This window comes from Astatotilapia calliptera, chromosome 16 (assembly GCF_964374335.1).
Source record: "Astatotilapia calliptera chromosome 16, fAstCal68.1, whole genome shotgun sequence".
In the NCBI taxonomy this organism is placed as follows: Eukaryota; Metazoa; Chordata; class Actinopteri; order Cichliformes; family Cichlidae; genus Astatotilapia; species Astatotilapia calliptera.
Genome location: NC_137437.1, coordinates 1,685,001 through 1,709,057, shown reverse-complemented (window position 1 = coordinate 1,709,057; position 24,057 = coordinate 1,685,001). Strand labels below are relative to the sequence as shown.

Below are 24,057 nucleotides of genomic sequence, written 5' to 3'. Positions count from 1 at the left end.
CATAAACAGGAACAGACCAATTAGCTTTAACGATTCGTGTCACTAAAGGTTAACTATGTAATTGATCGGTTTTATGCCTGCGGTGTGTCAACAGCATTGATTAAACTTGTAAAGTTCTAGTTCCTTGCTGATATTCACATGTGCTTATAAATTTACATCTTTGTAGTTTCCTTGGCTGCCAATGATTTAAAGTCTCCATGTGAGAGATTCATGACATTTGTTTCAGCTCTACAGTTTCTATAATCTCCTCTGAAAACTTTCATTTCAGACTTATTCCAAACTTTTTACAGATGCTTTTTGAAATTGCAGTAATTTATTAATAATAAATTATAATTACCATTTCATTGTTTGTTAGCAGTAAATTCTATCTTGTCTATTTTGTAAATCTGGGTCATATCAAACATGACTAATGACTCGTGTTTGTTTCAGCCAACGAGCACGTGGTCTCACAGTCCTTCGTGCACGTGGTTTTGGCAGCTCCAGCCATGTTTTTATCGTCTATGATGCAGACAGACTGTATGCTTACTTTACCTTTTGTGTCTTTATCAGGATCAATAAGACTTTCTCCTTCTTTCCAGTTACTGGGAATGTAAGTTGTAAAACAAAGATCCAGTTTAAGCAAGCGTAACCATGAGTGTGCACTAATCACCTCACCAGGTAAGATTGTTCCTGGTTTTACATCTTCAGTCTTTATATTGTTTGTTTTTATACTTTAAACAGAATCAGGAGGCTGAACAAATACATCAGCTGGCATGACGTTTGCACCTTTTGTGTAAAATAAATAAATGCACTCAGATTACTAAGACTGGGGTGTGTCAGCTTCATCATAGCAGGCTAACAGGCTCGTACTAAGCTGGCAGAAATGCTGCGTTAAGAAGATTACACAACATGTCCGTGAAAGGGCATTACTGCTATGTTAGACAGTTTAGTTTAATAGAGTGTCTGTTTTTATTAAGAGTGCTTAGCAGTAACAGAAGCAGTGATAGGCTGTGTGGTTATGGCTAATTAGTCGGCTTAAGGCAAGCTGGTCTACTGAAAACTACGATTTCAATGTGTCAGATAGATAAACATGTACGGAGGACCAAACAAGAACACCACGTGATTTCCAAATACTGACAGACTGTTAGCATCGCAGACAGTGTTAGCCACTGATATTATAAATCAGCTTCTTTTCCACAACACATGGGTGTTTGTAACTTAGAGGAAACATAGATGTGTCAAACAATAACCTTATACAGGTGATCGCGTCAAGAAACAACTTGGCCAAGTTCTGTGAAGCTGAATGTCCTGTAATGAAGTCAGACCAAAACAGATGACTCTGGATTTATGTCTTTATATTCACAGGACTGGAACAGAAAAATAGGTTGTGCTCCAGGAAACGAGGCAAAGAAGAGAGAGAAGCGAGTGTGCTGCCAAGATCAGCAGCGTTTTCTTCAGACCGTTAAACATACAGCAGAGGAAGCCAGTGTGTGTAAGGACGTAACACTCATCTGTCCTTCTGAGGGGAAACACACAGGAACCTGTCAAATGTGCTGATGCTTTTCACTTTTCTTATGGGAGGAGATTTTGATCATTTGCTGAGCACATGATGGTGAGCGAGGGTTTCTTCGTCCGAGCAATCAAACAACCTTAGACACCTGTGATGGACGTCTTTACACAGAGCTGGCCCAACATTTATGTTCATGGTTACGTGATTATTTTTATGTAACACTTTCTCTTTTTGTTTCTTATCTTGCTTTAGTAAAAACTTTCAGACGGACAAATGTGACACGAGTGTCGAGTAACAACGTCCAACGTTGTTTGACATATAATTTGTGTAAATGATGATGTTTGCATTTTCTTAAACCTCTGTGCTGAATTAACTAAAGCATTGCTGTAAACTGAGTACATATGTGTGTTCATTTCTAAGTGATGTTTTTAGGATGTCCAGCAGACATGTGTGGGTTTAGGTCGGGGGTGATGTAGCTTGGCGTGTTTTTGGAGACATGATCACAAGATTACCTGACTGGTGGTATGCACGTGTGAGATGTCTAACCAGGAATCCCTAATTCAGAATCAGCATACTTTATTAATCGCTAAGGAAATGATGTGGCTTACAGTCGCTCCAAGACAGCAACAGTAACAGACTGAGCTGACTGCATAATACAATATGTTACAGATTTAACAGATAGCAGTAATCTATACAAATCACTCAATAATAAACATCAAATCAAATCAAATCAAATCACTTTTATTGTCACATCACATGTGCAGGCACACTGGTACAGCACATGCGAGTGAAATTCTTGTGTGCGAGCCCCACAAGCAACAGAGATGTGCAAACACAACAACACAAACGAGCAAAATACAAGAATGGCCAACCTGAAACTAATAAATATATGTACAATATATAATAGTGTATGCATTTCTGGATGTGTATACTAAATATTTTCCTACGTGTGTGTGTGTGTGTGTGTGTGTGTGTGTGTGTGTGTGTGTGTGTGTGTGTGTGTGTGTGTGTGTGTGTGTGTATACACATTTTTACAAATTAAATAGTAAAAAAAAAATAATAATAATAATAATAATAATAATAAAATATATAAAATATACAGAGTTGAATATGTGCAAAACAGTGGCATTACTGTACAGTATGGAGTGCATAATGTTGAAGTTCCAGTAGTGAAGCTGAGGTGTCTATGACGTGTTCAGCAGTCTGATGGCCTGATGGAAGAAGCTGTCTCTCAGTCTGCTGGTACGGGACCGGATGCTGCAGAACCTCCTTCCTGATGGAAGCAGTCTGAACAGTTTATGGCTGGGGTGACTGGAGTCCTTGATGATCCTCCCCGCTTTCCTCAGGCAGCGCTTCCTGTAGATGTCTTGGAGGGAGGGAAGCTCACCTCCAATTATCCGTTCAGAGCACCGCACTACTCGCTGGAGAGCTTTGCAGTTGTAGGCGGTGCTGTTGCCATACCAGGTGGTGATGCATCCAGTGAGGATGCTCTCAATGGCACAGTGATAGAAGGTCCTGAGGATGCGGGGGCTCATGCCGAATCTTTTCAGTCTCCTGAGAAAGAAGAGGCGCTGCTGCGCCTTCTTCACTGTTTTGTTTGTGTGTACTGACCACGTAAGATCCTCAGCCAGATGTACTCCAAGGAACCGGAAGGAAATATTCAATATGAATATTACAGAGGTGAGAATATATATGACTGACATTGACTCTAACCTGTGAACTTTGTCATTTGCTGTGTTACTGTAGAGCGTGTGCAGAAAGGTGTAACTATTGCAGTGTGTTAGATGGAGTTTACAGGGAGATGACCACAGTCAGGAATGATTTCCTGTGTCATTCAGTGGTGCATTGTGGGTAATCTCAGTCTGTCACTGAGCGTGCTCTTGAGCTGTTATATGGCCTAATCTTACCAAATATTTGTGCAAACGTTTGCATGAACACTGTGTCTCTGCCTCGCTGTGATCTAATAAAAATTATGGTTTGCAGAACAGTGTGTGGAGACGCTACAACCCCCCCCCCCCCCCCAAACAAAGGTATTAAAATGAGAATGTAAAAAAACAAAAACAAAATTTTGCTGAAACAAACATGCCTTAGTTATTCAGATGTACTCCGTGCTTTGGCTGTCACACTATCATGTATTCTGGCTCTTCTGTAACTGCTGACACACACACACACACACACACACACTAATACTATCTAACACTAATTGTATCACTTAAACCTGAATGGCTGAAGACTGCGACTGTGCAACAAATGAATGAAGTTTGCTAATAATAGTTATAATAATATAGATTTTGTAATTTCCTACTGAAAGTATCTAAAACAGACTAATAGCCTATTTCTTCAGCCTGAGAGTTCAACTCCACAGCTGTGCACAGCACTGTCGTTCTTATCCCTTTGCCAGCAGGACCCAAAGATGGGGGCTCACTTCACAACTGCAGAGAGCTTTTATTGTGAAATAACTAAAACTCACAGTTTGAGTAGTGCACCCAGCCTTAACTGTCATTACTGTGCTCATGTTAGCAGAAGCTTGCCCCTTGAGTTGGATCATCGTGTGTTATTTTGAACTACTTTGGATAAGCGTAGTTAACAAAGAACAAACTCTATGGCTGCTGCATTGCAAAGCAATACCTAATGTATGTAATTGCCTAAACTGCTGAAAAATGAGCACATGAAGGCAAAGAAAAACAATGCAGCAGTTGTGAACATGAATCTTCCACTCAGCTGTCTATAAAAGCGAGCGTGTGCAGCGAGTCAGCCTATCCAGCAGGCTCACAGAGACACACTGAAATCACCAATGCAATTAGACAGCACCTTAGACAAAAGATGTTATCCTCTGCGGCAGTTACTTTTTCAAAAGTAGCAACGACGTATGTACAAAAAGATGGGGAAAGAGAGACAGCTGCCAAGTACTGTGGTACAGTCCAATCCATCATGGAGGTACACTGGATGTGTTTCTTCTTCTATTCGGTGAATACGGACTTTATTTTGTGCATAAAACCAGTACATACTCAGCATCTTCTGTCTTTCTTTGGCCACATTCACCCATTTGTTTTTTATCCTGTGCCGTGAAACACTTTTGGGCAATGTGTTGGAGATTTATGCTGAATTCAAGGCAACAGATAATGAGCACAGCTACCACAGTGTCCTGCAGCAACGCGACACACTCTGGTTTGAACTTACTGGGACCATCAGAGCATGAAATTCAAACCAAAAGCTCTGCCCCAGGCTCTTAGGACTGGGTTTTGTTTCAACCAAGAGCTAAATACACACGTTTTCAGGAACTAGAAGTTGTTACATGTTTAATTAAGTCTCATATATTTTGGTTTTTGTTTTGGAAGCTTTTCTATGCAGGTGTTCCAAAAAGACAAAGATGATGACCAAAGAGTGTGACCTTGTACTATGTTGTTCATGTCACTATCAGTCTGAGTAGGTGCAGAACAACAAGTGTGAAAATGAACCATGGTTGGTTTGATGGTGGCTCGTCTTCATGCTTTCAGTCTGTCACACACCTTTAATCTAACGTGAGTTTTCCTCATCTCATGTCATTCTATGGTAGTGACACAGCTGTGGTTACAGAAGCATGTGGCTGTTTAATATGCATTTATGTGTGCATGTGTGCGTCCTTACAGTTACACTGAAATTATCCAGAAACCACCTGAAACATTTGCTAGCTGCTACTAATGGAAGAAGATGTGTGCGTTGTGTTTAAGTTAAGTGAACTGAAATTTCAATTTGAAGGGCAGGCACAGCACAACAAAGTAGGGCTGTTTGATATAACGATATATATCAGATGACAATATAAAAACGTCTATCGTTTCATTTTACGCTATCATTTGTTTCGTGGTGTCGCAAAATAAACTGTTTACAGCAATATTTTTCATGTTCTGATGTCACTGTAGTTATTATTAATTTCGTAAAGTTCAATCTTTCTCTTATGTTTAATATAACCACACTACGGACGGACAAGCGACTGATTTGTTAATGGGTTGTCGTTAGCAACAGCGACGGTAACACCATTGCGTGTCCGCTTGTTTATGTTCCACATAAACCTTTCACAATAAAGCTCAAGATCCTGTTGAGACTTTTCAAAATAAACTGAATCACCTGAAAGATGCAGATTATTTACGGATGAGAAGTAAAAAACGAGACGGCGGCCGTTACAACTTATGTCAAAAAATGTATCGTTTCATGCGTCGGTTAAAACACTCGACTCCAGCTACACGACGCCCAGCAGGAAACACTTCACCTGCCCGAGATTCACAGAGTTTACAGAAAATGTTACATTTTTGTGATTTATATCGTTATCGGACGATAGATGTTTTATATCGGGATATGAGATTTTGGTCATCCCTACAACAAAGTCTGCATTTAAAAAAGGACTGTATTGAATTAATATACGAACCTTGGCAAAAACTCAAATGTTGATGAAGGGTACTCAGCTTCAGATAGAACGAGATACAAAGCATTGAAACACATTAAGACAAACTTAATGAACATTTGGACCCAGAAGCAGGGTTCATCATCACTTAACAACCGGATTAGAGGAAACTGACCAACACCCCCCATGCACACACACACACACACACACACACACACACACTTTTTCAAAGCATTCTGTTGCTGCTGCCAAAATTTATGGATTAAACTTGGAAGGCTATGTTGGTGATAATTGCTCATCTGGCAAGATGCTAATTTGTGACTGTGACTCCACCTTTCATTAAAAAGGCACCCACTTCAGGGCTGGGCGATATGGCCTGAAATCCATATTGCAGCATTATGTGAAGAATGTGCGGTAATGATATATATTGCCATATATTCTTTTCTTCTGTATACCGTATCTTCAGGTCCCAAAAGTCACACAAACACTGCAGCATCACTGAGAGTTAAAAACTGTCTAAATTCTTTCATCTTTAATAAAATGATCAGCGTTGCTGCTTTACCAGGTGTAACTATGAAGTTAAACATCCAGGCATCCATGAAAACAGGATTTATTAAATATAACAGAGTTAGAAGTTAGCAGGAAGTTAGCTCGCTAGCTTCCACCTAAACATGATATAGCATGTTCTGACTGAGAGATTTCTGAGAAATTCAAACGTACAGCTCTGCTATCACTTCCAACATAAATGAAGACAGAAAACTAAACAGCAGTGACGTTTGTAGGATTACTGAAGTTGGGCTAGCTGGTATATAATGATGTGCTATGTGACCGCTAGCAAAACAGCTATGTTAGCATAACATAAACACAGTGAAGCTGGAGGATGAACGCTAACTTTTTTCCACTCGATAAAAGTTAACGTGAGGGTTCCTGATGGTTAGAGACAAATGCAATCGCATGGCAGGATGCTGTAAACGGACCAAACTCCAGTCAGGAGAACAACTGAGATAATCCATCCACAATACAAAGTTAGTCATTAATATACTGCAACAACATGGGAATAGAGCCGCTGTGAGAGAATTCAACATTAAGGAATCAATGTTACGGAAGTGGAGGAAGCGCAGTTTTTGGCTTTCCTCATATTCCAAAACGTGCTTCGTCTCTTCCCTATTACTGTCGTGTGGCATATTTTGCAGATGATGTTTTGCTGCTTAACATCTGACTGCTTAAACCCAAACCAGGTGCATATGACTGACGTTGCACCGGTCTTCTTTATGAGCGCCTCCTCCTCCTCCCCACATGTTAGCTCAATGCTTGCAGCCGCTGCGATGCTTTCGATCAAAACAGGCTCAACTTGATGACACCATCAACATGCGCTACCACTACCGTTTACGGTTTATACCAGCGGTCTCCACCCTTTTTTGCGCCACGGACCGGTTTATGCCCGACAATATTTTCACGAACCGGCCTTTAAGGTGTCGCGGATAAATACAACAAAATAAAACCAGTACTGGTACCGAAAAAAGAAGATTTATTCATAACACACGTGAAAAGACCCAGGAAAACCGAGTAAATGATAAAAACCCGAAAACCATACATTTCACACCTTAGTCTCAACTCTCGCGGCCCGGTACCAAATGACTCACGGTACCGGTCCGAGGCCGGTGGTTTATACCATAGTTTAGATTGTATAAATCTAAACTATGGCTCTGTCTTCTTGGAGGCTTTGTGACATTCCTCTGACTGAGGAAAGAAGAGTTGTGAGAGTTTTGTGTCTCCTGGTTGATTTGGTGTGTGTTCACGTTCACCTCTTTTTGTGTGTGTGTGTGTGTCTGTGGATTTATTTCTGCAAGTGAAAGAATGAGTTTGTAAAGCATTTAAAGTCATTTTCTATTGAAAGTATCTAGACGATGATTCTTGCAGCCCTACTTTGGTTCATGTATTTAACCAGTAGTCATGGTTGCCAGGCAGGTAACCAGGAAGACACTAAAAACTTGCCAGCACACATGAAACAGGAACTATGCACATATGGAAAAAAATACACAGGTTCCATCATGAAACATGCTTCACTACAGTGTTCAACGTCACACAGCCAGGAAGTGATGTCACTGGTCTATTCTTAACACACACACACACACACAGGCATAGCTGGACTCTTCCAGATGTTTAGATGTTAAAGGTCAACATGCAGCACAGTTGAAAATCTTCATACTGTTTCCTTCACCATGCACACATGACGTGGACTAAACCAACTCACAGGCAGCTTCACAGTAAGCACTGATTACTGAAATGTAGCAGCGATATCAGCATTCAGACACTTACAGCTTTAAGTCTGTTCACGTAGTAACTGTCCAGACAGTCTCAGCAAACAGTGAAGGTGACACAGAGGATGCTTTCAGGGACCACAGTACAATGACCGTTCATTTCAGTTATTACACCAAACAGGCTCATTTCCCAGATGAGCACAGGAGCCTGATGTGTATCAGGACGACAGCCTGTATGCGTGCTCTAATAGTTTTAAATAACAATCAGCCAGTTCAACAGCTTTATGCAAAACTTGTCATGTGCACGACTGTGAAAGGCCGTAGTATAACACGCATTCACATACACGCTGAGTTTGTGTGTCTTCACAACAGGTGAAGCTATCAGCACTCTGGCAACAGCTGCCTCAGCTTCACGTGTTGCCACAGCGACACAAGGTGGTGTCTATCGTGTTTAATGCCGCTACGCTTACATGTGAAACTTATGCAACGTGAAACTGAATCCCTAAAAGTTCGGCTGAGCAGTAATTATCCCTTTTCCAAATCAATCAGTTGGCATTCTAACCATCAGATGAAAGTCCCATTTCCATCCTGTCACGCTGGCATGTGTTCGCTGGCAGGATTGGGTTACATCAGCTGTTTGGATCTATTTGTCCATTTGTGTTAAAGTCCTTAACAAGCTCTTGGCATAAAGTTTCCAAGCGACAGGGATGTCTTAGTCACAAGTCATTGGGGGTCCTTTTGTCCCTCTTTGGGGGGAAACTCCCACTGGGTTTAAATCTGGGACTCTCCGCCATTTGACCTTAGAACTGAAGAAGCTTCTTGGATGAGAGGTGAAACGTCTTCAAGCAACTTAAAGAAGTCCAGACGCTTTTCTTTGCAAGCTCCTTTGACTACGATGACCTGGATGACTGAGAACCTTCACAGACACAACGCATTCACAAAGATTCTGCTACAAAGATGTTAGATCACCGTTTGAGGTTATAAGGGCCGTTTGAGGCTTTATTTTTTTTCCTGAGCTGTGATACACTTTGGATTCTAGCCAATCATTTTACATTTCCGAGGATAGTAGGCGGGTCCAGGTACGTACGTTCTTTTAGAGCAGAGCTACAGATTAAAAACGCCCAAGGCGAAGCGGTCAAAAGTCTGGCTGTACTTCACAGCAAAAGATGCAAACTCAGCAGCAACAAGTGCTTTAAGCTGATACTGTGATACTGTCAAAGGAGGTAACACCTCGAATCTGATGAAACACCTGGCGACGCATAGCGTTTTTTTAAAAGCCGAGAAATGCACCAAGTTAGCAACATCCCCCAAGAACCCGAAGAGGAGAGTCCTGGCCCCTAGCCCTGCCAGTGTAGCAGAAATGATGAGGATGATGATGCAGCAGCAGCCGTTCTTCTCTGCGTGAGTAGCTTAATGTTGTTCGTGTGTAATTTACGTTGAGTAGGCTAACCACGTTATTACATTAATGCATGTAAGGTGAACTAGCAAACAGCGTCGTAGTTACATGCGGCTGTCTTCTTGTTTGATAGAGTGAAACCATATATGCCCTATAGCTGCAGGAAAGGCTATCATTGGTATCTTTTTACAAAAAAACAGCTAAACATGAGAGGTTTTAGGACAAAGTTTGTGTTTTTCATTGTTTAAGCACCGGTTCCAACCAAAGCAGGTATGTTGTATCAACAGAAAAGGCTAACTTGGTTATCATTTTGCAGAAAAAAAGAGACTACTAAAAATAAAAACCGGCACCGTTTCAAAAGTACCGGTTTGCAATGTTCCCTGTAATGTTTCATGTGTCTGAGCGAACACACAAACTCCCTGAGCGTCCCTTGGACCACTGTGAGCGACAGCAGACGTGTGCACTGTGGTCACGCCAGCATCGAATCATCCAAGTTACATGTTTATTAAAGTAATCAAATTACAGCATTTATGTTAGACTACTTTTAATTAACTGCTTTAGCCCACTTACAATGAAAATTTAAAACAATCTTGTTCATGACCTGTGTAGCATGTTAACACTATTGGAAGTAAAAATAACTTGAACTCCAATTTTGAAAACACAACTTTCTTTTTTTTGTATGAAGCTCTGACTTGTATTCTGAGTCTGTGGTCTGGAAGAGAGTCTGTAACTCTGTCTGCAAAATATAATATATAATGACCAATGTTGGGTAATTAATTATATAGTTACTTCTTCAAAAAAGAAACTGAGTTTTGCAAACAACAAAGTTTTTTGCAGCTGTTTACCTAAAAATGCAGCCAAGGTGTTTTTTTAAATAAACATTTCAAACTATTTACAGAACAATCAGCTGTTCTGCATCAAATCTGATGCCACACAAATTATTTGTGTCACTCCAAAAATAATTTCTGTCCACTATGAGACACCGATGAAACACCGGTGTCGGCACATGAGGAATGCTGAACATTTGCCTGTTTAAATCATGAGACCAGTCACTACACAGAGATGTGCTTCTGAATGTGGACGATGTGTCTTCTGCTGCAGTGATGCAGTTCTGCTTGTGTTGAGTGAACAACTGATTGATCTAAACTCTTTAAACGTCAAAATTGATCATTAGATTTTTTATGACACAGCAGTGGTGAGTGTTCCCACCTTCTGCTCTTTGTAACTTAACGCGATCTTTCCGTTTTCGAGTTTTGGACATGATTTTGGAGGATATCTTCGCAGTAGCCATTGACCGCAAAGAAAAGCTACCGGAAATGCACAACCCCACATCCGGTCTCAAACCAGGAAGTTAGCATTTTCTCGTGCACAGGGTCAATTCAGGTTTTATTTTTTTTATTTTAACGCAGATTTTTTCTGCGCAGAGACCGTGGCAGCAGTGCGCAGCTTAGAGGGAACATTGCCGGTTTGGCACTGGTATCGGATAAAACCTAAACGATACCCATCCCCACTGTAAGGGTTTTTTAGTTAGAGCAAACACACCATACTGTACTTAGACAGACTGACCTTCATGTTTGTGCACCATATTTATGCAACTGTGTTACCAAAGATCACATTTTTGATATTTTTCAAACACTTTATGCACAACATGCAGTAGAACTCTTTGAGTCCCACTAATCTTGTGGTAGTATTACACATTGTTAGCAGAAAGTGGTAAGAGTAATGCTAATACAAAACTAAAAACAACATATCAGGTCGGTGTGAATCAGAATAAACTCAGAGCACATAGTACTGATTGGTGAAACTGAGTTTACAAGACTCACTTTTTGGTATTTGGCTCTACTGATATTAGTACGTGATATATAAATGGCTTAGCAGATACAGTAGACAAAACCCATCATATCAGTATCATGGTTCTGTCCAGTTTTTCCCATATGTGCTGAAAACTCCATTACACAGACACCTATTTCATATTTCAATAATATCTTATGTACGCATTTCGCATCTAGATTAACAGTTCAGTGCGTCTAGAGGCACTGTTAATTTACAAAGTTGTTAGACTCTAAGAAGGCTGTCCTTCCACCTGTGTTCCTGCCAGCCTATATTCCTGTGCCATCAATCTGCTAATGATCCATTTTCAGCTTTTCCTTTTCAGGGTCGCGTGGGGCGCTGGAGCCTATCCCAGCTGTCATAGGGCGAGAGGCGGGGTACACCCTGGACAGATCACCAGTCTGTCGCAGGGCCAACACACAGGGACAGACAACCATTCACACTCACATTCACACCTAGTGGCAATTTGGATTATCCAATTAACCTATCCCCACAAGCTGCATGTCTTTGGACGGCGGGAGGAAGCCGGAGTACCCGGAGGGAACCCACGCAAACACGGGGAGAACATGCAAACTCCACACAGAAAGACCCCGGCCTGATGGTGGAATTGAACTCGGGACCTTCTTGCTGTGCGGCAACAGTGCTGACCACCGTGCCACCGTGCTGCCCGTGTGTGGTTATTCGTGGCTGCTTTCATTTTGTGTTGTAACAGGCTGAATAATCATTTTGGGTTTGTGACTGTTGTACTCCTTTGTGTTGGTCACATGGTACTTTTTGTGTGTGTTCAGTGTGGTAACTTCAGATCCTCATGTAGGGGCATCCATGCTTAAAGATGCCAACTAAAGAAATGTGAGTATTTAGTACTAAGGAGAGCTGGTAATAAAGTGCTCAAGCTTATTTTTGAGGGATGAAGGCTTCAGAGGGGCTTTTAATAAATTTAGGGGTCCTAGAGGAACCCTTTTGAGGGAGGAGGTGTTACGTCCCTCTGCAGCCCCTAATCTCCTCAATGTTTCCAGCTGGTGCTAATTGGCCACACCTAGTCAGGTGTGGATAAAAGCATACCTGAGGCAAGCTCCCAGAGAGTTCACTTGTCTTTGCCTTGGTGGCATCAGCCATTTTAGCCAACCTGGTTTTCCATTTTAAGATAAAACCTCTTCTCACCCATACTCTGGTATTCGTCTCCTTTTTTTTTATGTTGCGGCTTTGAGCCGGGTCGTAACAACATCAAAACCAAGCTGTAGCCTCCAAGGTGGAACAATAAAACATTAGCACCAACAACTGCAGTTCCTCTAGCAGCCACTTGAGGCTGGCTTTAAAACCAAGTGAGTCCCCATGGACTCCAGAAATGACAGCGTCCTAAACTGAAACATAGCATGTTTGAACCTGATGTTAAAACAATTCAAGTCTCTGTAGCTACACATATAGAAAGTTTCATAACCTACATTTGCATGAAAGCCCTCTGCAGGATGAACAGGTGAGTTTGCTGCACTGTGATGGATTTACAGTAAATAGCAGAGTGTGACTGCTGCACAGTGACTGTGGTGCTTATGGTCATAGTTGGGTTACATCAAGTGTAGCAGAGATTCATATGAAGTTAAGCTGATGATGCTCAGATGCACTGACTGAATTCCACTTTCATACCAACTTTATTTCCCACCCTGAGCCACAACAGCTGATTTTGGGGTTCCACACCTGCTGGATCCACTTTAACTCGTCCCTTCTCATTTTCCTGTTAGAGCTAAAGTCACCCTCTACAGTGGAGCAGCAGAAAATACAGATCATTTTGATTTTCCTTCTTTTTTTTTCTGCTCATCTTCTACTTAATAGATTCAAGCTGAGTGCCTTCATTGGAATTAAAATTAAGAGTCAAATAAAGTTTGTATTCAAATCTACTCATATTATTATTACATTAATATAGCACAAGGTTCAGGTAGCTTTGCATAGAAATAGGTGGTAGAAATGTTCTTCAAGGAGCTACTTTCACTTTCTTACTCTGAGTCAGTACGTTTTCACTTTTACTCAAGTAAAGTAGTTGAATCAGTACTTCAACTTGAGTATTTTTTAACACTAGTATCTGTACTTCAGCACAAGTACACCATGTCTGTAGCTGTGCTGAAGAGGACCTCTCCATTGCCCTTGTAGTTAATTCTATCATTTAGCGCCACTTCCCAATATCATCACGTTTGGCTTCATAATCCCAAACACTGTGGTGTCGTATTCATTATATTCATTTTCTAGTTAAAACCAACATAATAATGTTTGAGGAATGGCAACATTTATAGTACTTTGTGCAGGTTTTCCCACTATTGGTTCCTCATAAGCTCCTGTGGAAACAGTTTGTATGAAATACAGTTATTATCATGTTATTATTGACTAATGTCCTTCTTGTTTGACTATAAATCGTCTGTTCTGAGATAAGTTTTACCAAAGTGACACTTTGGCACAATTTGAAAATGTATGAACTTGTGATGAAGGTCATGTATGAATGGTTCTTCTTTCACAGGCAATTCTAATTGAAATCAGAGCTGTCTGATTTATACCACAGCATTCAATAGTTGTGTAATTTCACTGTAATGTCACGTGCCCTGCTGCTCCATAACTAACAGCATTACACTGAACATAAATCACTTATTGTTGTCTCATTATTTCAACAGATTACCTGCGTAAAACAGAGCAGGGTAGGTTTCCAGCGCGAGCCTCTCACATACGCACACATGTGCATTTGAACACAAGCACATATTAATGGCCTCGCCTCCAGTGTTCCCTGCAGAGGAAAACCACATCCATCAGTCCTCCAACACAAACCACACACTGCTCTCTCATAACTATGCTCAGAGCAGAGTGAGAGCTAGTACAAGCTAAGTGCTTTCCAGCCACCACACTCAGGTCGCACTAAGACAGAAGCAGGAGATGATGTATTCTCCACAGGGACGCTGCTGCTCGGTAAGGGACAGCTGCTGGAAAAAAGCAAGAAACGTGATTAATAGAGTGTTGTTTTATTTCTTTGTTTTTATCTGAATAACCTTTGTTTCCACTTGGGCAACATGTTTCAAGTAAAAGAAATATGTATGATCACATTTCTGTCAGTGTTTGTCTTGCAAGGTATCTGCAGCTGAGCAGCTTCCAACTATCTTGGGTGAATAGACTTTAGAAAGTTCACTTGGAGGCTTTAAATCTGTCCAAGCAGGAAAGACATCTTCACCTCAATGACTCCTGATGGTTTTACACTCGTGTTATGACGACACTGTACTTCATTGTTTCCAGTGGCTTCTGCCAGGCCGTGGCAGTTTATCGGTGTTTCACACAAACAACACACTAGAATAAGTACCCGTGTGGACGGGACGAACGAGGCATCCAACCAGGCACAGAGGACAGAAATGAGGACGAGACGATACTGTGTGTGTGAATCCTCTGATTTCTATGATAAAAATTGGTGCTTTTCTTGATGTAGCTGGAGGTAAGCAGGAAGTTTTGTCAGGTAAGTTTTAGCCATCAGTCAGGTAGCACAATACTTGTGTAAACGTAACTGGCAATGCTCACAATGCTCTCATATTAGCTGCCAACCTACTTATTTAATCCTGCTTGGATACGTCCACAGTGGAAACTTTCCTTTTTGCTATGTGTTAACAGACCTCTCTGCACTGAATCATATCTGTTATTAACCTCTGTCTCTCTTCCACAGCATGTCTTTATCCTGTCTTCCTTCTCTCACCCCAACCAATCACAGCAGATGGCCCCGCCCCTCCCTGAGCCTGGTTCTGCCGGAGGTTTCTTCCTGTTAAAAGGGAGTTTTTCCTTCCCACTGTCGCCAAAGTGCTGCTCATAGGGGCTCATACGGGTTTTTCTCTGTATGTATAATTGTGGTCTACTTTACAATATAAAGCACCTTGAGGCGACTGTTGTTGTGATTTGGCGCTGTGTAAATAAAACTGAATTGAATAGAATTGTTATAATTCAATAAATCTGTGTTTGTCTGTTCATTGCATTTTTCAAGCAGCATTTCTCTGATTTATTTCAAAGTTGGTGGAAATATTGCTTTAAACACAAATATGTACACTGTTGAGTTTGAGTTTGTATCAGTGAAAAGCTAAATGTCTTCTGTTTTTTATGCTGACCCTGCAGTGACTACTTCCTGTTCAACTCTGCTGTGTGTGTGTGTGTGTGTGTGTGTGTGTGTGTGTGTGTGTGTGTGTGTGTGTGTGTGTGTGTGTGTGTGTGTGTGTGAGAGAGAGAGAGGTGCCAGCAGAGACTCTACAGAAGAAACAGGTCATAATTGTTATTGTTACATATCAATATAGAATCTGTTGACCCACCTCGACAGAGAGGCAGTCGTGTCTGCCTGTTCATCAGTCTAATCATTCCTGATTTCTTTCCTGCTGACTGAGTCCACCATGATAACAAAAACCTTTTCCTCCTCCTAAAGTCTCAAGGCTGTCAGTAACACACGTGCATCCTTGGTTAGAGGCCATAAAAACAAAATACTCACATCTACTAAGGAAATTATGTAAGAGCTTGAATATGTTCGTCCTTGCATGTATTTACCCTCAAAAAGCAGTTTCATGTGTGTCACGCTTGTGTGTGTCCTTCCTTCATGAAGGTTTCTTTGGCTGTTGAATTATTTGCATTTTTACTTTGCTTGATCACATCACAGAGACTCTGCGAGGCAGCACCACGTGGTCGTACTCGAGGCGCACACAGCGGTCTGTTACTGCAGTATTAGCTTGATAATAAACTGACTGCATATTTTATTTTTCTCTCATCCATCGACACCATCTGACTCATTTGAGATGAACCAATCACATCAAAGCGTCTGTTTGAGGGTGATGACATCATCTGTGGTGCATGCCAAACGCATGCAGCGATGCCATCTGGAGCGTGCTGACTCAGCACAACACTCACACACACGTCTGATCACTCCAGCTCACACACTCGTGCACGGTAGTCAACGACACTAAAAACCAATTTGTCTGATCTGGTTCTGGTAGGATCCACGGAGGTTTCTGCCTACACGGGACACTTTGTCAGCACTAACAGCATTTTATTCAATTTAAGAGAGCGTATCTTCCAAAGAACAGCATCACATTTACAACCTTTACAAGGACTTTTACCTCAGATTAGAGCCAGGAGTGTTTTTGGTTTTCCCACATTACTCAGCACACACACACACACACACACACACACACACACACACACACACACACACACACACACACACATTTGTGAAATATGTTCTGGGACCTTCAGGATTCCAAGCACAAGCGTGAGAAGCATGAGGGCTGCGGTCTGTATGAAGCAGGATCCTGTCTTATTCAGTTAACTGCAGAATTAAACACTCAGTAGCACAGGAACAGAGCGGGAGGGAGAGAGAGAGCCAGGGACAACAATGTCACATTAGGAAGGTATAGTAATCATCCACAACTATTTTCAGTTGCAGATGATAAAGGATTCAGAAAGTTTATTCATGCAGGTCCATATGACAGAGAATATGCAACTTCTTTTTGTTTTCATATTTTAATTTATATTTAATTGTGTTGTGGTTTGCAGTGTTTTGTGTTGTTTCACTTTAAATATGTTGAAAAGGAAAAAGCTGAAAATTTAAATAGTTAAAAGTTGAACTGTGACTAGTTGGTTTTTGTATTACATGATTTGTTTATTACATTTTATGTGGAGTGAATAAATAAAAGTATATTTACGGTGGCCCCTAGACACACAGCACGTACAAACACAACAGAAGTGCTCCAGGATGCTAGGGTGCAGTGTTGAGCTTTGGTTCCCTCATGGCTACACAAGCCAGCAAGTACCAACGACTGGATTTGGTGTGTGGTAGTAACAAGTGAATGAACTTTTTTTTTTTTAATTATTTGAATATATATGAGTGCCTGTGTATAAATACACAAACAATACACATATGCTTTCAGTTGTGTAATTTAAGTGATCTAGGTAGCTCTGTTTCGAAGTTCAGTTAATGCTAGAAATGTGCTTTGGAGTTTGTACGTGTTTTGTCTCTAGGGGCCACCGTAAATATTTATATATAAACATTAGGGGTGCAACGATACTCGTATCGATATTGAACTGTTCGATACAGTGCTTTCGGTTCGGTACGCATATGTATCGTCGAGCACAGATCCACCGAGTGCAGATCCACTGAGCGCAGGGCAAGCTAGCAAGACAGAAGCTAAGCTCGTTGCAACATGGCAAATTGAACCTCCTCCACCCTCATTCAGATCTGGCGTTTGGAATTATTTTGGTCTTCATGTGACGTATGACCCTGAAGGTAAGCGAGTCATGGACTAAAGTAAAACAGTATGTTGGATGTGCCACGCAATGCTCAATTACATGGGTGGGAACTAGTGTGTTAGCGCAGTTAGCTCGTTAACGTGTTGACGCCGTCCAGCCCCACGCACGGGGCGATCGGCGGTAGCTCGTTAACGGAGATTTGCCGTGTTGTGGCGTTAATGTCATTTCAGATTAACGCTGACAGCACTAGTGGGAACACAACGAATATGACTGCACATCTACTCCGACAGCATCCTAGTGCAAAGACAAGTGGAAGCAGACAAAAACAACAAGCATGCATGCTACAAACTTTACCCGAGTCATTTAGACAGCCGTTAGCACAGGATTCTCCTTATGTTTAATGATGATATGTTTAATATGCTGCTGAGAATATAGCCCAGAAGAAGCGTATAGTATAGCTTTTATTTTGGAAAGAGCCATTTCTCTGTAATAAACTCTCTTTTCCAAAGATGAGTGATTTCTCAAGCAGATAGATTTATTACTTTGTTGTTTCAGCAGCATTAAATTTAAAAACTGTACTTTTGAGTTAAAATATATATTTATAATTTTAATAAATGACAAATTGAAAAGGCATGAACATTTTTTTGTATCGAAAAAATATCGAACCGTGACACCAAAGTACCGAACCGTGAATTTTGTGTATTGTTGCACCCCTAATATATATATATATATATATATATATATATAAAGGCACTTTTTTTACATTAGTAATTCCTTTTGTGCATAATTTTATATTATTATTAATAATAAATTAATTAAAGCAACAAAACCACCTGAAGACCCGGTTCGGAGCCGAAAGAGCCGGTTCTTTAAAAAGAGCCAGAAATCCCATCACTACTCGTTTGAGTTTTAGACAAAATGGATTCTGGGATATTGCATTTCGTCAAGTGCAAAAACTGAGGGGGGGCTGCTGTTGTGTGTGTGTGGATAATAGCAAACACTGAAATACAGTTTTTGCATGCAGCAATGAATTTGTTCACTCAAATTTAGCTTTTCTTCACTCAAAATAAATTTCTCCTCAAAATGCAACACTGCAATTTTTGTTTTTATGTGCGCTCAGAATAGTGGCACAAAAATAACGCCATACAAGTTGTGTAAAAGTGCTTTGAGTGCTCAGAGTAGAGAAGCTTTATATAAGAAGCAGTCCGTTTGCTGTGCTTCTGGATCTATGTTAATGTCAGCTAGGAGGAATCAGCGTCAATCAGAGAGAAATAAACAGTTTTTAGATAGAAATAATGTTGTTAACCTGTTCAATCAAAATTATAACATTACAGATGAGCAGTGCTCTCTTGTTTAATTATGAGCCAGAGCCACTGCCTGCCATTTTAATAATAACAGATGGCTGGTGTGACTTTTACACACAGGTACCTTTAGCTGCTGCCAAAGGTACCTGACGCAGCCAAATGTTTGATTTAGCAAAGGCTTTATTCTAAATCCAGTCTTAGGATGTGCACCAGGAGCACAGTAGCTGTTAGAAGGTGCTGTTGTAGTTGAGCAGCTAATCTAAGAGCTTGGAAAGAAAAGCGACTGGACATTTTTAAGTTTCTTGAAAAGTTTCTTCAGTTCGAAGATCAAACGCTGATGAGACCCAGGTATCTCAGCCCCGGTGGGAGCTGTCCCTTCACAGGGTTGATGACCCTCATCACATGAACCAGTCTGAGACATTTCCTCACCCTGTCACGTGACGCATTGAGATCAGCTGACTCAAGACATGTTAACATTTAAATCAGGACATTTACTGGCTTCTCAAATTTCCTTATGATGTGTTGTTCAGTGTTGTGCAGGTCAGCTACTCCAGCTGCTGACGAGGGAAGGTTTGTGTGTCTGCCTGTTTGCAGCAGTGCTGTGTGAAGTTGTGTGTCAGCTGGGGGAAGCAGACAGCAGTCTGATACTGTTGAAAATGTGTATCTAATCCATTTTTGTTTGTAATATCGGTTAGTGTCTGAAAAGCTGTAACTCTGCTGTGTAAGTGAACAGACGTATGCAGCGCTATCAGATACCTGAGTATGTGATGAATTGTAATTGAGTATTTCTTTAAATTATGTTTCCGTTTGTGTTTTTATTCTTTAAAGTGGAGTCCTCCTGAAAGAGCAAACTGTACAAATAGGTGTTGCATTTGAGCATCATATGTAAAGCTTATAGAAGATGCTGTAAAATTGGAGCCAAAATGAAAATATCAGGAGATAAATTTGAATTGAAGAATTTATATTTCTTACTGATGCACATAAAGGAAACACAAAGACATTACATGCTATTGAAAACGTTACTGTCTGTGTACTCGTGTCTGAGGGATCTTTCAGATATGGTAACACTTTCCTGCAGAATGATTGGTCAGGAGGCGATGATTCAAGACCACTGAACACAACATTTGCAGCCTATTCCTGTGGTGATATAGGCCAGTGAGAAGTGATCAACCTGTATTGTAGAGGACCCCCCCCCCCCCTGCTCAGCGCAAAGCACAAGGCTCACGTGCGGAGTGAAGCGGAAAAAAGTGCGAGAGAGAGGGTGAGAGAAAGGAAAAAAAAAACACGGCTCGCAATAAGGAGACAGCTCGCGTCATTCACGTCAAAGATCCGGCTCTAAGAGCCATTTCGTTTGCAACCGACACATCACTACAAACGAGGCAGTGGCGGAGGAACACAGAGGGGCGGAGTTTGAAATATTACTCTGTCTGGGTCACAAAATAAACTTTTAAGATATTTTCATGTGAGAATGTTTCTGTGTAAACTTCAAATATCTGCTCGATTCATCAAGACATCACATATTTGCATAAGTGCTCTAATGTTTTCAAACCCACTCAGAAAAGTTACCCACCAGCTGACTCGGGTTAAACATAATATATAAAGCTGAACTGACAAAAAATCACCGACTACACCACCAGGTATTACAGGAAAAACCATAAAGCCTTTGAACTACAACAAACGCTGTTGTGACAGTGATGTACAGTCTTGTTCGTATATATGTATGATTTGTATTCATGTATCCACACCGACATCATGACCAGCAGCTTTACAGCTGTGGCTCCAGCAAACATCAGCTGATACTAGAAATTAATATTAAATAAATTCTAACAACAGCTGATCAAGCTTAAAAGTGCTGCTGCTGTTTAACGCGACATCCGCTGGTTTCCTCTTTCTGGCACAAAGTGGGAGATAAACAAACAAGAGAGACGATCAGCTGATCATTGATCAGTTTCATAATTGAAGTAGCAACAGGAGAGGGAGGAGAATGAGAGGAGAAGAGGCAGCTGACAGCATAAAGACAGAATAACTCCAGCTTTGTGTCTTTTTCATTGTAGCTGAAGTCCGGGACGAATCGCGTCAGTAAAGAGTTGAGCGTGCACGGGCAGAAATATTGAGAGCGCGAGCAAGTGCAAAACCTGAGCGAGAGGGGCTGCTGTTGTGTGTGTGTGTGTGTGTGTGTGTGTGTGTGTGTGTGTGTGTGTGTGTGTGTGTGTGTGGATAATAGCAAACACTGAAATACATTTTTTGCACGCAGCAATGAATTTTGTTCACTCAAATTTAGCTTTTCTTAGCTCAAAATAAATTTCTCCACAAAATGCAACACTTGCACCTGCAATTTATTTTTACGTGCGCTCAGAATAGTGGCACAAAAATAACGCCATAAACTTGTTCATTCACCCAATCACACCTGCACTTTCTCCTAAGCTGTTCGCTAAGTGCTTCCTATCTAACATTCATGCTCTGATGGATACATCGGAGAGCAACATGGGGTTAGTATTTTGCCCAAGGACATGCAGAAACTGAACTACCAATCAGTAGGTGACCTGCTCTATCACCTGAGCTACAGTCTGTCACGGCTGGCGGGGTGAGCCGTGCGGTGTTGGAGGAAAAGGAGGACCCAAAATGCGGCAGTGACTGATGATTCGAGTGACGTTTATTTACAAGTGGTGGAGTGGCAAAAACAGGCAGTGAGGCATGACAAAACAACTGAAGAAACCTAAACTGGGAGAACTAAATGACAAACCTGAGAGCATACAAAAGGGGTGCGGGGCAGAGAGCCACAGCGACAGGAACGAAACACCATAGAACACAGACGAGCCGACGACGAACACAGAACGACACCCACTAAATATACACACACAAGGTAATCAGGTAATCGCACACAGGAGGGAAGAACAGCTGATCTGAATACACATGATGACTGGAGGACACAAGCTGAACACAATGACAACAGACACAGACCTTCAGAATAGAACAGGAAATCCAGAACACGAGCCTTCAAAGTAAAGCAGGAAACACACAGACTGAATTACAACACAACACAGGGACATGAACAGAGCACCGAGGACAGACACAGGTAGGGCTGATAAAACACTAAACTTCAGGTTCAACCCTAAACTAGTACAAAATCAGAATAAACACAAGGCACAAAAATGAACTTCAAGGAAACACAAAACGCTGGGTCAAAATGACCCAGGACCATGACACAGTCAAATAGCTGGAATGAGTGTAACAAGCATGTGCATAATATGTTGCAGCTGCCAGCTACTACTACAGGGCACTTACCGTTGGACTTACTTTATTGTCACCTTTTCTTTCGACTGGCCCCTTTAATGGTCACCAGAGCAGATCATCTGCCTCCATCGAACCCTAACATCCCCTATCACCCAACCCTCTGATATCCTGTCTGTGAAGGTTCTCAGTCATCCAGGTCATCGTAGTCTCAGGAGCTTGGAAAGAAAAGCGTCTGGACTTCTTTAAGTTGCTTGAAGACGTTTCACCTCTCATCCGAGAAGCTTCTTCAGTTCTTCAGAATCTTCAGCCTCCAATATCCTCTTTCATTAAATCCATGAATCATCTCTGCGGTCTCCCTCTTTTACTCCAACCATGGAACTTCACATTTTCACACTTTTCTCTCTTGTTTAGACACTCTCAAAGTTCAAACCTTCGTAGAAAAATGAGTCCATTCAAAGGCACTCGCAGGAGCCTTGACTGAAAATATTCAGTTCTGCCTCCTCCAGCTCCGTCCCCAAACCAACCAGCAGGTCTCACTGTCATCTTGTAAACCTCACCGCTCTCTCTTGCTGCTCTCCTTTAGTCACAAATCACCTCTAATGCTTGTTGCCACCCGCTCCACCTTACCTGCAGCCTCTTCATCACCTGTCTTTTGTACTGTACTTTGCTTTAGACTCTTGATGCCAGGTATGTAAATGTCTTCACATGCGTATGGACTTGAGACATCCCATTCTTAATCCGTAGGCTTTAATAAGATGTTGGCCCACCCTTTACTGCTATAACAGCTCTAACTCTTGTGGGAGGCTTTCCACAAGGTTTAGGAGTGTGTTTTTGGGAATTTCTGATCAAGTGAATTGTTAGGTCAGACAGTGGTGTTGGATGAGAAGGGTCACAGTCTCCACTCTAAATTCATCCCAAGGTTTTCTATCAGGGCAGGACTGTGCACAGGCCCAGTGTTTCCACACCAACCTTTCTTTATGTATTGTGATTCAGAGATGTTAGAACAGGAACATCCCCAAACTGCTCCACAAAGTTTGGAGCATTAAATTGTGCCGTACTATGCTGAAGCATTAAAAGTTCCTTTCCCCGGAAGTAAGACGCCAAGCCCAACTCTTGAAGTGGAAATGTCTCAACTGGACGTGTTGCACAGCTGGCATCATATCAGGATATCACACTGGAATTCTTTGAGTTCCCGAGAGCGATCCATTCTTTCACAAATGTTTGCAGAAGCAGACACTGCACACCTAAGGGCTTGTTTTTATTCATCTGTGGCCATGAACGTGATTGGAACATCTGAATTCAATGATTCGGATGGGAGAGTGTTTACTGTAGGGAATATAGTGCATGCTTCTCTAGATGTACACAGATACATGGCAGCCTGAACCTGGCTTCAACCCAGAGCATCATAGCATTGCTGATCAGCTTTGTTCTTTGACAGGTTTTAGATTTACATTTCAAAAAGGCAAACGACTAAATTAGCTAAATCAACAAAAATTGCTAAAAAAAAAAAGAAAACACCAAACAAATAAACAAACAAAAACAACTAACAATTGGAAATTTACTTTAATTTGCTTCATGGATAGAAAAAGACCTGCTGGAGTACGAAATCTTAAAAAACAAATTCATTTTCATCACTAACTTTCCTGAAATATCCATCACACCATGCTTAGGCACACACACCAACATGATTAACCGGACAGGTCAGAGGTCAAGAGGAAGCCAGATGTACCTTCCTCAAGGAAAGTCAAAGCTTGAGACCAGGAGGAACCAAATGTTGAAACATGGAACACGTGTTTCAGCTATCAGATGCAACTCCCTCTCTTTCTGGATCAGCTTTCAGTCTCCAGACAGCAGCTGTCTACAGAGAGGAAAAACTTAGACAGAGTGGTCAGACATGGAATGTGTGTGTGTGTGTGTGTGTGTGTGTG

General features: G+C 41.4%; 1 protein-coding gene across 2 annotated transcripts in view; it reads right to left on the bottom strand.

Moving 5' to 3' along the window:
* Positions 1-24,057, bottom strand: part of kalrna (kalirin RhoGEF kinase a) — a 154,342-nt gene that overhangs the window by 106,662 nt on the left and 23,623 nt on the right. The gene's annotated exons all lie outside the window — the stretch shown is intronic.